Here is a 13,885-nt window from a genome sequence, read left to right on the forward strand (position 1 = left end):
ATGGAACGATGAGAACATTGGAAAATGTTTTATTAGATTGAATTATTTAAAAGAATTTTTAGTTTTAATTCCTATATTCTTACAAAACGTTATAAGATCCCACAAAAAACAAGCTTTGCTTGTAAAAAAAGGACGGCAAGTACATAAGTCGTATCTAGTATGATTAATATATAGTAATATAAAATATTTTAATTAAAAAAAAGTAGTGAAATCCAAATGTTAGGCAAGTATAAATTTTTTCCATGGCGAAAATTGAAATTTAGAAAAAAGTAAATAGTAATACAAAAATTACTTGCCGGGCCAGTAATAATCATTTGTAAGTTGCTATCTTGCAATATAAGCATTGCTTCTCGTAAGTTAAAAATGTGGCTATTTAATACGATTGCATACAACGGGCCTGGCAAGTAATTTTTGTATTACTATTTACTTTTTTCTAAATTTCAATTTTCGCCATGGAAAAAATTTATACTTGCCTAACATTTGGATTTCACTACTTTTTTTTAATTAAAATATTTTATATTACTATATATTAATCATACTAGATACGACTTATGTACTTGCCGTCCTTTTTTTACAAGCAAAGCTTGTTTTTTGTGGGTAAGTACTCCCTGACCTAAATCGAGTTACCCTAGTCCCATATAAGTACTCCCTACCCCAAGTGAGTTACCCTAGCCCTTTTATAAGTACTCCCTGACCCCAAGTGAGTTACCCTAGTCCCATATAAGTACTCCCTGACCCCTAGTGAGTTGCCCTAGCCCCTTTATAAGTACTCCTGACCCCAAGTATGGTACCCTAGTCCTATATAAGTACTCCCTGACCCCAAATTGAGTTACACTAGCCCCTCTATAAGTACTCCCTGACCCCAAGTGGGATACCCTGGTTCTATATATGTACCCCCTGACCACCAAGTGAGTTACCCTAGTACCATATAAGTACTCCCTGACCTAAATCGAGTTACTCTAGTCCCATATAAGTACTCCCTACCCCAAGTGAGTTACCCTAGCCCTTTTATAAGTACTCCCTGACCCCAAGTGAGTTACCCTAGTCCCATATAAGTACTCCCTAACCCCAAATGAGTTACCCTACCCCCCATATAAGTACTTCCTGACCTAAAGCGAGTTACCCTAGTCCCATATAATTACTCCCTGAACCCAAGTGAGTTACCCTAGTCCCAAATAAGTACTCCCTGCCCTAAATGAGTTACCCTAGTCCCATATAAGTACTCCCTGACCCCAAGTGAGTTACTTTAGCTCCTATAGAAGTACACCCTGACCCCAAGTGAGTTACCCTAGTCCCATATAAGTACTCCCTGACCCCAAATGAGTTACCCTAGCCCCTTTATAAGTACACCCTAACCCCAAGTGGGTTTCCCTGGTTCCATATAAGCACTCCCTGACCACCCATTGAGTTACCCTAGTATTATATATGTACTTCCTGACCTAAAGCGAGTTACCCTAGTCCCATATAAGTACTCCCTGAACCCAAGTGAGTTACCCAAGTCACATATAATTACACCCTGACCCCAAGTGAGTTACCCTAGCCCCTTTATTAGTACTCCCTGACCCCAAGTGAGTTACCCTAGTCCCATATAAGTACTCCCTGACCCCAAGTGAATCACTTTAGCTCCTATATAAGTACTCCCTGACCCCAAGTGATGTACCCTAGTCCCATATAAGTACTCCCTGACCCCAAATGAGTTACCCTACCCCCTATATAAGTACTCCATGACCCCAAGTGAGTTACCCTAGTCCCATATAAGTACTCCCTGACCCCAAGTGAGTTACTTTAGCCCCTATATAAGTACTCCCTGACCCCAAGTGAGTTACCCTAGTCCCATATAAGTACTCCCTGACCCCTAGTGAGTTGCCCTAGCCCCTTTATAAGTACTCCCTGACCCCAAGTATGGTACCCTAGTCCTATATAAGTACTCCCTGACCCCAAATTGAGTTACCCTAGCCCCTCTATAAGTACTCCCTGACCCCAAGTGGGATACCCTGGTTCCATATATGTACCCCCTGACCACCAAGTGAGTTACCCTAGTACCATATAAGTACTCCCTGACCTAAATCGAGTTACCCTAGTCCCATATAAGTACTCCCTACCCCAAGTGAGTTACCCTAGCCCTTTTATAAGTACTCCCTGACCCCAAGTGAGTTACCCTAGTCCCATATAAGTACTCCCTAACCCCAAATGAGTTACCCTACCCCCTATATAAGTACTCCCTGACCCCAAGTGAATTACCCTAGTCCCAAATAAGTACTCCCTGCCCTAAATGAGTTACCCTAGTCCCATATAAGTACTCCCTGAACCCAAGTGAGTTACCCTAGTCCCAAATAAGTACTCCCTGCCCTAAATGAGTTACCCTAGTCCCATATAAGTACTCCCTGACCCCAAGTGAGTTACTTTAGCTCCTATAGAAGTAAACCCTGACCCCAAGTGAGTTACCCTAGTCCCATATAAGTACTCCCTGACCCTAAGTGAGTTACCCTAGGCCCTTTATAAGTACACCCTAACCCCAAGTGGGTTTCCCTGGTTCCATATAAGTACTCCCTGACCACCCATTGAGTTACCCTAGTATTATATATGTACTTCCTGACCTAAAGCGAGTTACCCTAGTCCCATATAAGTGCTCCCTGAACCCAAGTGAGTTACCCATGTCCCATATAATTACTCCCTGGCCCCAAGTGAGTTACCCTAGCCCCTTTATTAGTACTCCCTGACCCCAAGTGAGTTACCCTAGTCCCATATAAGTACTCCCTGACCCCAAGTGAATCACTTTAGCTCCTATATAAGTACTCCCTGACACCAAGTGATGTACCCTAGTCCCATATAAGTACTCTCTGACCCCAAATGAGTTACCCTACCCCCTATAGAAGTACTCCATGACCCCAAGTGAGTTACCCTAGTCCCATATAAGTACTCCCTGACCCCAAGTGAGTTACCCTAGTCCCAAATAAGTACTCCCTGACACCAAATGAGTTACCCTAGTCCCATAGAAGAACTCCCTGACCCCAAGTGAGTTACCCTAGTCCCATATAAGTACTCCCTGACCCCTAGTGAGTTGCCCTAGCCCCTTTATAAGTACTCCTGACCCCAAGTATGGTACCCTAGTCCTATATAAGTACTCCCTGGCCCCAAATTGAGTTACCCTAGCCCCTCTATAAGTATTCCCTGACCCCAAGTGGGATACCCTGGCTCCATATATGTACCCCCTGACCACCAAGTGAGTTACCCTAGTACCATAAAAGTACTCCCTGACCTAAATCGAGTTACCCTAGTCCCATATAAGTACTCCCTACCCCAAGTGAGTTACCCTAGCCCTTTTATAAGTACTCCCTGACCCCAAGTGAGTTACCCTAGTCCCATATAAGTACTCCCTAACCCCAAATGAGTTACCCTACCCCCTATATAAGTACTACCTGGCTCCAAGTGAGTTACCCTAGTCCCATATAAGTACTCCCTGCCCTAAATGAGTTACCCTAGTCCCATATAAGTACTCCCTGAACCCAAGTGAGTTACCCTAGTCCCAAATAAGTACTCCCTGCCCTAAATGAGTTACCCTAGTCCCATATAAGTACTCCCTGACCCCAAGTGAGTTACTTTAGCTCCTATAGAAGTACACCCTGGCCCCAAGTGAGTTACCCTAGTCCAATATAAGTAATGCCTGACCCCAAATGAGTTACCCTACCCCCTATATAAGTACTCCCTGACCCGAAGTGAGTTACCGTAGTCCCATATAAGTACTCCCTGACCCCAAGTGAGTTTCCCTAGTCCCAAATAAGTACTCCCTGCTCTAAATGAGTTACCCTAGTCCCAAATAAGTACTCCCTGACCCCAAGTGAGTTACTTTAGCTCCTATAGAAGTACACCCTGACCCCAAGTGAGTTACCCTAGTCCCATATAAGTACTCCCTGACCCCAAATGAGTTCCCCTAGCCCCTTTATAAGTACACCCTAACCCCAAGTGGGTTTCCCTGGTTCCATATAAGTACTCCCTGACCACCCATTGAGTTACCCTAGTATTATATATGTACTTCCTGACCTAAAGCGAGTTACCCTAGTCCCATATAAGTACTCCCTGAACCCAAGTGAGTTACCCAAGTCACATATAATTACACCCTGACCCCAAGTGAGTTACCCTAGCCCTTTTATTAGTACTCCCTGACCCCAAGTGAGTTACCCTAGTCCCATATAAGTACTCCCTGACCCCAAGTGAATCACTTTAGCTCCTATATAAGTACTCCCTGACCCCAAGTGATGTACCCTAGTCCCATATAAGTACTCCCTGACCCCAAATGAGTTACCCTACCCCCTATATAAGTACTCCATGACCCCAAGTGAGTCACCCTAGTCCCATATAAGTACTCCCTGACCCCAAGTGAGTTACCCTACTCCCAAATAAGTACTCCCTGACACCAAATGAGTTACCCTAGTCCCATAGAAGCACTCCCTGACCCCAAGTGAGTTACTTTAGCCCCTATATAAGTACTCCCTGACCCCAAGTGAGTTACCCTAGTCCCATATAAGTACTCCCTGACCACTTGTGAGTTGCTCAGCCCCTTTATAAGTACTCCCTGACCCCAAGTATGGTACCCTAGTCCTATATAAGTACTCCCTGACCCCAAATTGAGTTACCCTAGCCCCTCTATAAGTACTCCCTGACCCCAAGTGAAATACCCTAGTCCCAAATAAGTACTCCCTGCCCTAAATGAGTTACCCTAGTCCCATATAAGTACTCCCTGAACCCAAGTGAGTTACCCTAGTCCCAAATAAGTACTCCCTGCCCTAAATGAGTTACCCTAGTCCCATATAAGTACTCCCTGAACCCAAGTGAGTTACCCTAGTCCCAAATAAGTACTCCCTGCCCTAAATGAGTTACCCTAGTCCCATAGAAGTACTCCCTGACCCCAAATGAGTTACCCTACCCCCTATATAAGTACTCCATGACCCCAAGTGAGTTACCTTAGTCCCATATAAGTACTCCCTGACCCCAAGTGATGTACCCTAGTCCCATATAAGTACTCCCTGACCCCAAGTGAGTTACTTTAGCTCCTATAGAAGAACTCCCTGACCCCAAGTGATGTACCCTAGTCCCATATAAGTACTCCCTGACCCCAAATGAGTTACCCTACCCCCTATATAAGTACTCCATGACCCCAAGTGAGTTACCCTAGTCCCATATAAGTACTCCCTGACCCCAAGTGAGTTACCCTAGTCCCATATAAGTACTCCCTGACCCCAAGTGAATCACTTTAGCTCCTATATAAGTACTCCCTGACCCCAAGTGATGTACCCTAGTCCCAAATAAGTACTCCCTGACACCAAATGAGTTACCCTAGTCCCATAGAAGTACTCCCTGACCCCAAATGAGTTACCCTACCCCCTATATAAGTACTCCATGACCCCAAGTGAGTTACCCTAGTCCCATATAAGTACTCCCTGACCCCAAGTGAGTTACCCTACTCCCAAATAAGTACTCCCTGACACCAAATGAGTTACCCTAGTCCCATAGAAGTACTCCCTGACCCCAAGTGAGTTACTTTAGCCCCTATATAAGTACTCCCTGACCCCAAGTGAGTTACCCTAGTCCCATATAAGTACTCCCTGACCCCTTGTGAGTTGCCCTAGCCCCTTTATAAGTACTCCCTGACCCCAAGTATGGTACCCTAGACCTATATAAGTACTCCCTGACCCCAAATTGAGTTACCCTAGACCCTCTATAAGTACTCCCTGACCCCAAGTGGGATACGCTGGTTCCATATATGTACCCCCTGACCACCAAGTGAGTTACCCTAGTACCATATAAGTACTCCCTGACCCCAAATTGAGTTACCCTAGCCCCTCTATAAGTACTCCCTGACACCAAATGAGTTACCCTAGTCCCATAGAAGTACTCCCTGACCCCAAATGAGTTACCCTACCCCCTATATAAGTACTCCATGACCCCAAGTGAGTTACCCTAGTCCCAAATAAGTACTCCCTGCCCTAAATGAGTTACCCTAGTCCCATATAAGTACTCCCTGAACCCAAGTGAGTTACCCTAGTCCCAAATAAGTACTCCCTGCCCTAAATGAGTTACCCTAGTCCCATATAAGTACTCCCTGACCCCAAGTGAGTTACTTTAGCTCCTATAGAAGTACACCCTGGCCCCAAGTGAGTTACCCTAGTCCCATATAAGTACTCCTTGACCCTAAGTTAGTTACCCTAGGCCCATATAAGTACTCCCTGACCCCAAGTGAGTTACCCTAGTCCAATATAAGTAATGCCTGACCCCAAATGAGTTACCCTACCCCCTATATAAGTACTCCCTGACCCCAAGTGAGTTACCGTAGTCCCATATAAGTACTCCCTGACACCAAGTGAGTTACCCTAGTCCCAAATAAGTACTCCCTGCTCTAAATGAGTTACCCTAGTCCCATATAAGTACTCCCTGACCCCAAGTGAGTTACTTTACCTCCTATAGAAGTACACCCTGACCCCAAGTGAGTTACCCTAGTCCCATATAAGTACTCCCTGACCCTAAGTGAGTTACCCTAGGCCCATATAAGTACTACCTGACCCCAAATGAGTTACCGTAGCCCCTTTATAAGTACTCCCTGACCCCAAGTGGGTTACCCTGGTTCCATATAAGTACTCCCTGACCACCAAGTGAGTTACCCTAGTACCATATAAGTACTTCCTGACCTAAAGCGAGTTACCCTAGTCCCATATAATTACTCCCTGAACCCAAGTGAGTTACCCTAGTCCCAAATAAGTACTCCCTGCCCTAAGTGAGTTACCCTAGTCCCATATAAGTATTCCCTGACCCCAAGTGAGTTACTTTAGCTCCTATAGAAGTACACCCTGACCCCAAGTGAGTTACCCTAGTCCCATATAAGTACTCCCTGACCCCAAAAGAGTTACCCTAGGCCCTTTATAAGTACACCCTAACCCCAAGTGGGTTTCCCTGGTTCCATATAAGTACTCCCTGACCACCCATTGAGTTACCCTAGTATTATATATGTACTTCCTGACCTAAAGCGAGTTACCCTAGTCCCATATAAGTGCTCCCTGAACCCAAGTGAGTTACCCATGTCCCATATAATTACTCCCTGGCCCCAAGTGAGTTACCCTAGCCCCTTTATTAGTACTCCCTGACCCCAAGTGAGTTACCCTAGTCCCATATAAGTACTCCCTGACCCCAAGTGAATCACTTTAGCTCCTATATAAGTACTCCCTGACACCAAGTGATGTACCCTAGTCCCATATAAGTACTCTCTGACCCCAAATGAGTTACCCTACCCCCTATAGAAGTACTCCATGACCCCAAGTGAGTTACCCTAGTCCCATATAAGTACTCCCTGACCCCAAGTGAGTTACCCTAGTCCCAAATAAGTACTCCCTGACACCAAATGAGTTACCCTAGTCCCATAGAAGAACTCCCTGACCCCAAGTGAGTTACCCTAGTCCCATATAAGTACTCCCTGACCCCTAGTGAGTTGCCCTAGCCCCTTTATAAGTACTCCTGACCCCAAGTATGGTACCCTAGTCCTATATAAGTACTCCCTGGCCCCAAATTGAGTTACCCTAGCCCCTCTATAAGTATTCCCTGACCCCAAGTGGGATACCCTGGCTCCATATATGTACCCCCTGACCACCAAGTGAGTTACCCTAGTACCATAAAAGTACTCCCTGACCTAAATCGAGTTACCCTAGTCCCATATAAGTACTCCCTACCCCAAGTGAGTTACCCTAGCCCTTTTATAAGTACTCCCTGACCCCAAGTGAGTTACCCTAGTCCCATATAAGTACTCCCTAACCCCAAATGAGTTACCCTACCCCCTATATAAGTACTACCTGACTCCAAGTGAGTTACCCTAGTCCCATATAAGTACTCCCTGCCCTAAATGAGTTACCCTAGTCCCATATAAGTACTCCCTGAACCCAAGTGAGTTACCCTAGTCCCAAATAAGTACTCCCTGCCCTAAATGAGTTACCCTAGTCCCATATAAGTACTCCCTGACCCCAAGTGAGTTACTTTAGCTCCTATAGAAGTACACCCTGGCCCCAAGTGAGTTACCCTAGTCCAATATAAGTAATGCCTGACCCCAAATGAGTTACCCTACCCCCTATATAAGTACTCCCTGACTCCAAGTGAGTTACCGTAGTCCCATATAAGTACTCCCTGACCCCAAGTGAGTTACCCTAGTCCCAAATAAGTACTCCCTGCTCTAAATGAGTTACCCTAGTCCCAAATAAGTACTCCCTGACCCCAAGTGAGTTACTTTAGCTCCTATAGAAGTACACCCTGACCCCAAGTGAGTTACCCTAGTCCCATATAAGTACTCCCTGACCCCAAATGAGTTCCCCTAGCCCCTTTATAAGTACACCCTAACCCCAAGTGGGTTTCCCTGGTTCCATATAAGTACTCCCTGACCACCCATTGAGTTACCCTAGTATTATATATGTACTTCCTGACCTAAAGCGAGTTACCCTAGTCCCATATAAGTACTCCCTGAACCCAAGTGAGTTACCCAAGTCACATATAATTACACCCTGACCCCAAGTGAGTTACCCTAGCCCCTTTATTAGTACTCCCTGACCCCAAGTGAGTTACCCTAGTCCCATATAAGTACTCCCTGACCCCAAGTGAATCACTTTAGCTCCTATATAAGTACTCCCTGACCCCAAGTGATGTACCCTAGTCCCATATAAGTACTCCCTGACCCCAAATGAGTTACCCTACCCCCTATATAAGTACTCCATGACCCCAAGTGAGTTACCCTAGTCCCATATAAGTACTCCCTGACCCCAAGTGAGTTACCCTACTCCCAAATAAGTACTCCCTGACACCAAATGAGTTACCCTAGTCCCATAGAAGCACTCCCTGACCCCAAGTGAGTTACTTTAGCCCCTATATAAGTACTCCCTGACCCCAAGTGAGTTACCCTAGTCCCATATAAGTACTCCCTGACCACTTGTGAGTTGCTCAGCCCCTTTATAAGTACTCCCTGACCCCAAGTATGGTACCCTAGTCCTATATAAGTACTCCCTGACCCCAAATTGAGTTACCCTAGCCCCTCTATAAGTACTCCCTGACCCCAAGTGAAATACCCTAGTCCCAAATAAGTACTCCCTGCCCTAAATGAGTTACCCTAGTCCCATATAAGTACTCCCTGAACCCAAGTGAGTTACCCTAGTCCCAAATAAGTACTCCCTGCCCTAAATGAGTTACCCTAGTCCCATATAAGTACTCCCTGAACCCAAGTGAGTTACCCTAGTCCCAAATAAGTACTCCCTGCCCTAAATGAGTTACCCTAGTCCCATAGAAGTACTCCCTGACCCCAAATGAGTTACCCTACCCCCTATATAAGTACTCCATGACCCCAAGTGAGTTACCTTAGTCCCATATAAGTACTCCCTGACCCCAAGTGAATCACTTTAGCTCCTATATAAGTACTCCCTGACCCCAAGTGATGTACCCTAGTCCCATATAAGTACTCCCTGACCCCAAGTGAGTTACTTTAGCTCCTATAGAAGAACTCCCTGACCCCAAGTGATGTACCCTAGTCCCATATAAGTACTCCCTGACCCCAAATGAGTTACCCTACCCCCTATATAAGTACTCCATGACCCCAAGTGAGTTACCCTAGTCCCATATAAGTACTCCCTGACCCCAAGTGAGTTACCCTAGTCCCATATAAGTACTCCCTGACCCCAAGTGAATCACTTTAGCTCCTATATAAGTACTCCCTGACCCCAAGTGATGTACCCTAGTCCCAAATAAGTACTCCCTGACACCAAATGAGTTACCCTAGTCCCATAGAAGTACTCCCTGACCCCAAATGAGTTACCCTACCCCCTATATAAGTACTCCATGACCCCAAGTGAGTTACCCTAGTCCCATATAAGTACTCCCTGACCCCAAGTGAGTTACCCTACTCCCAAATAAGTACTCCCTGACACCAAATGAGTTACCCTAGTCCCATAGAAGTACTCCCTGACCCCAAGTGAGTTACTTTAGCCCCTATATAAGTACTCCCTGACCCCAAGTGAGTTACCCTAGTCCCATATAAGTACTCCCTGACCCCTTGTGAGTTGCCCTAGCCCCTTTATAAGTACTCCCTGACCCCAAGTATGGTACCCTAGACCTATATAAGTACTCCCTGACCCCAAATTGAGTTACCCTAGACCCTCTATAAGTACTCCCTGACCCCAAGTGGGATACGCTGGTTCCATATATGTACCCCCTGACCACCAAGTGAGTTACCCTAGTACCATATAAGTACTCCCTGACCCCAAATTGAGTTACCCTAGCCCCTCTATAAGTACTCCCTGACACCAAATGAGTTACCCTAGTCCCATAGAAGTACTCCCTGACCCCAAATGAGTTACCCTACCCCCTATATAAGTACTCCATGACCCCAAGTGAGTTACCCTAGTCCCAAATAAGTACTCCCTGCCCTAAATGAGTTACCCTAGTCCCATATAAGTACTCCCTGAACCCAAGTGAGTTACCCTAGTCCCAAATAAGTACTCCCTGCCCTAAATGAGTTACCCTAGTCCCATATAAGTACTCCCTGACCCCAAGTGAGTTACTTTAGCTCCTATAGAAGTACACCCTGGCCCCAAGTGAGTTACCCTAGTCCCATATAAGTACTCCTTGACCCTAAGTTAGTTACCCTAGGCCCATATAAGTACTCCCTGACCCCAAGTGAGTTACCCTAGTCCAATATAAGTAATGCCTGACCCCAAATGAGTTACCCTACCCCCTATATAAGTACTCCCTGACCCCAAGTGAGTTACCGTAGTCCCATATAAGTACTCCCTGACACCAAGTGAGTTACCCTAGTCCCAAATAAGTACTCCCTGCTCTAAATGAGTTACCCTAGTCCCATATAAGTACTCCCTGACCCCAAGTGAGTTACTTTACCTCCTATAGAAGTACACCCTGACCCCAAGTGAGTTACCCTAGTCCCATATAAGTACTCCCTGACCCTAAGTGAGTTACCCTAGGCCCATATAAGTACTACCTGACCCCAAATGAGTTACCGTAGCCCCTTTATAAGTACTCCCTGACCCCAAGTGGGTTACCCTGGTTCCATATAAGTACTCCCTGACCACCAAGTGAGTTACCCTAGTACCATATAAGTACTTCCTGACCTAAAGCGAGTTACCCTAGTCCCATATAATTACTCCCTGAACCCAAGTGAGTTACCCTAGTCCCAAATAAGTACTCCCTGCCCTAAGTGAGTTACCCTAGTCCCATATAAGTATTCCCTGACCCCAAGTGAGTTACTTTAGCTCCTATAGAAGTACACCCTGACCCCAAGTGAGTTACCCTAGTCCCATATAAGTACTCCCTGACCCCAAAAGAGTTACCCTAGCCCCTTTATAAGTACACCCTAACCCCAAGTGGGTTTCCCTGGTTCCATATAAGCACTCCCTGACCACCCATTGAGTTACCCTAGTATTATATATGTACTTCCTGACCTAAAGCGAGTTACCCTAGTCCCATATAAGTACTCCCTGAACCCAAGTGAGTTACCCAAGTCACATATAATTACAACCTGACCCCAAGTGAGTTACCCTAGCCCCTTTATTAGTACTCCCTGACCCCAAGTGAGTTACCCTACCCCCTATATAAGTACTCCCTGACCCGAAGTGAGTTACCGTAGTCCCATATAAGTACTCCCTGACCCCAAGTGAGTTACCCTAGTCCCAAATAAGTACTCCCTGCTCTAAATGAGTTACCCTAGTCCCAAATAAGTACTCCCTGACCCCAAGTGAGTTACTTTAGCTCCTATAGAAGTACACCCTGACCCCAAGTGAGTTACCCTAGTCCCATATAAGTACTCCCTGACCCCAAATGAGTTCCCCTAGCCCCTTTATAAGTACACCCTAACCCCAAGTGGGTTTCCCTGGTTCCATATAAGTACTCCCTGACCACCCATTGAGTTACCCTAGTATTATATATGTACTTCCTGACCTAAAGCGAGTTACCCTAGTCCCATATAAGTACTCCCTGAACCCAAGTGAGTTACCCAAGTCACATATAATTACACCCTGACCCCAAGTGAGTTACCCTAGCCCCTTTATTAGTACTCCCTGACCCCAAGTGAGTTACCCTAGTCCCATATAAGTACTCCCTGACCCCAAGTGAATCACTTTAGCTCCTATATAAGTACTCCCTGACCCCAAGTGATGTACCCTAGTCCCATATAAGTACTCCCTGACCCCAAATGAGTTACCCTACCCCCTATATAAGTACTCCATGACCCCAAGTGAGTTACCCTAGTCCCATATAAGTACTCCCTGACCCCAAGTGAGTTACCCTACTCCCAAATAAGTACTCCCTGACACCAAATGAGTTACCCTAGTCCCATAGAAGCACTCCCTGACCCCAAGTGAGTTACTTTAGCCCCTATATAAGTACTCCCTGACCCCAAGTGAGTTACCCTAGTCCCATATAAGTACTCCCTGACCACTTGTGAGTTGCTCAGCCCCTTTATAAGTACTCCCTGACCCCAAGTATGGTACCCTAGTCCTATATAAGTACTCCCTGACCCCAAATTGAGTTACCCTAGCCCCTCTATAAGTACTCCCTGACCCCAAGTGAAATACCCTAGTCCCAAATAAGTACTCCCTGCCCTAAATGAGTTACCCTAGTCCCATATAAGTACTCCCTGAACCCAAGTGAGTTACCCTAGTCCCAAATAAGTACTCCCTGCCCTAAATGAGTTACCCTAGTCCCATATAAGTACTCCCTGAACCCAAGTGAGTTACCCTAGTCCCAAATAAGTACTCCCTGCCCTAAATGAGTTACCCTAGTCCCATAGAAGTACTCCCTGACCCCAAATGAGTTACCCTACCCCCTATATAAGTACTCCATGACCCCAAGTGAGTTACCTTAGTCCCATATAAGTACTCCCTGACCCCAAGTGAATCACTTTAGCTCCTATATAAGTACTCCCTGACCCCAAGTGATGTACCCTAGTCCCATATAAGTACTCCCTGACCCCAAGTGAGTTACTTTAGCTCCTATAGAAGAACTCCCTGACCCCAAGTGATGTACCCTAGTCCCATATAAGTACTCCCTGACCCCAAATGAGTTACCCTACCCCCTATATAAGTACTCCATGACCCCAAGTGAGTTACCCTAGTCCCATATAAGTACTCCCTGACCCCAAGTGAGTTACCCTAGTCCCATATAAGTACTCCCTGACCCCAAGTGAATCACTTTAGCTCCTATATAAGTACTCCCTGACCCCAAGTGATGTACCCTAGTCCCAAATAAGTACTCCCTGACACCAAATGAGTTACCCTAGTCCCATAGAAGTACTCCCTGACCCCAAATGAGTTACCCTACCCCCTATATAAGTACTCCATGACCCCAAGTGAGTTACCCTAGTCCCATATAAGTACTCCCTGACCCCAAGTGAGTTACCCTACTCCCAAATAAGTACTCCCTGACACCAAATGAGTTACCCTAGTCCCATAGAAGTACTCCCTGACCCCAAGTGAGTTACTTTAGCCCCTATATAAGTACTCCCTGACCCCACGTGAGTTACCCTAGTCCCATATAAGTACTCCCTGACCCCTTGTGAGTTGCCCTAGCCCCTTTATAAGTACTCCCTGACCCCAAGTATGGTACCCTAGACCTATATAAGTACTCCCTGACCCCAAATTGAGTTACCCTAGACCCTCTATAAGTACTCCCTGACCCCAAGTGGGATACGCTGGTTCCATATATGTACCCCCTGACCACCAAGTGAGTTACCCTAGTACCATATAAGTACTCCCTGACCCCAAATTGAGTTACCCTAGCCCCTCTATAAGTACTCCCTGACACCAAATGAGTTACCCTAGTCCCATAGAAGTACTCCCTGACCCCAAATGAGTTACCC

This window comes from Prorops nasuta, unplaced genomic scaffold, assembly GCF_024137725.1.
Source record: "Prorops nasuta isolate Cenicafe-Biocafe unplaced genomic scaffold, Cenicafe_Pnas_1.2 PNAS00016, whole genome shotgun sequence".
Classification (NCBI taxonomy): domain Eukaryota; kingdom Metazoa; phylum Arthropoda; class Insecta; order Hymenoptera; family Bethylidae; genus Prorops; species Prorops nasuta.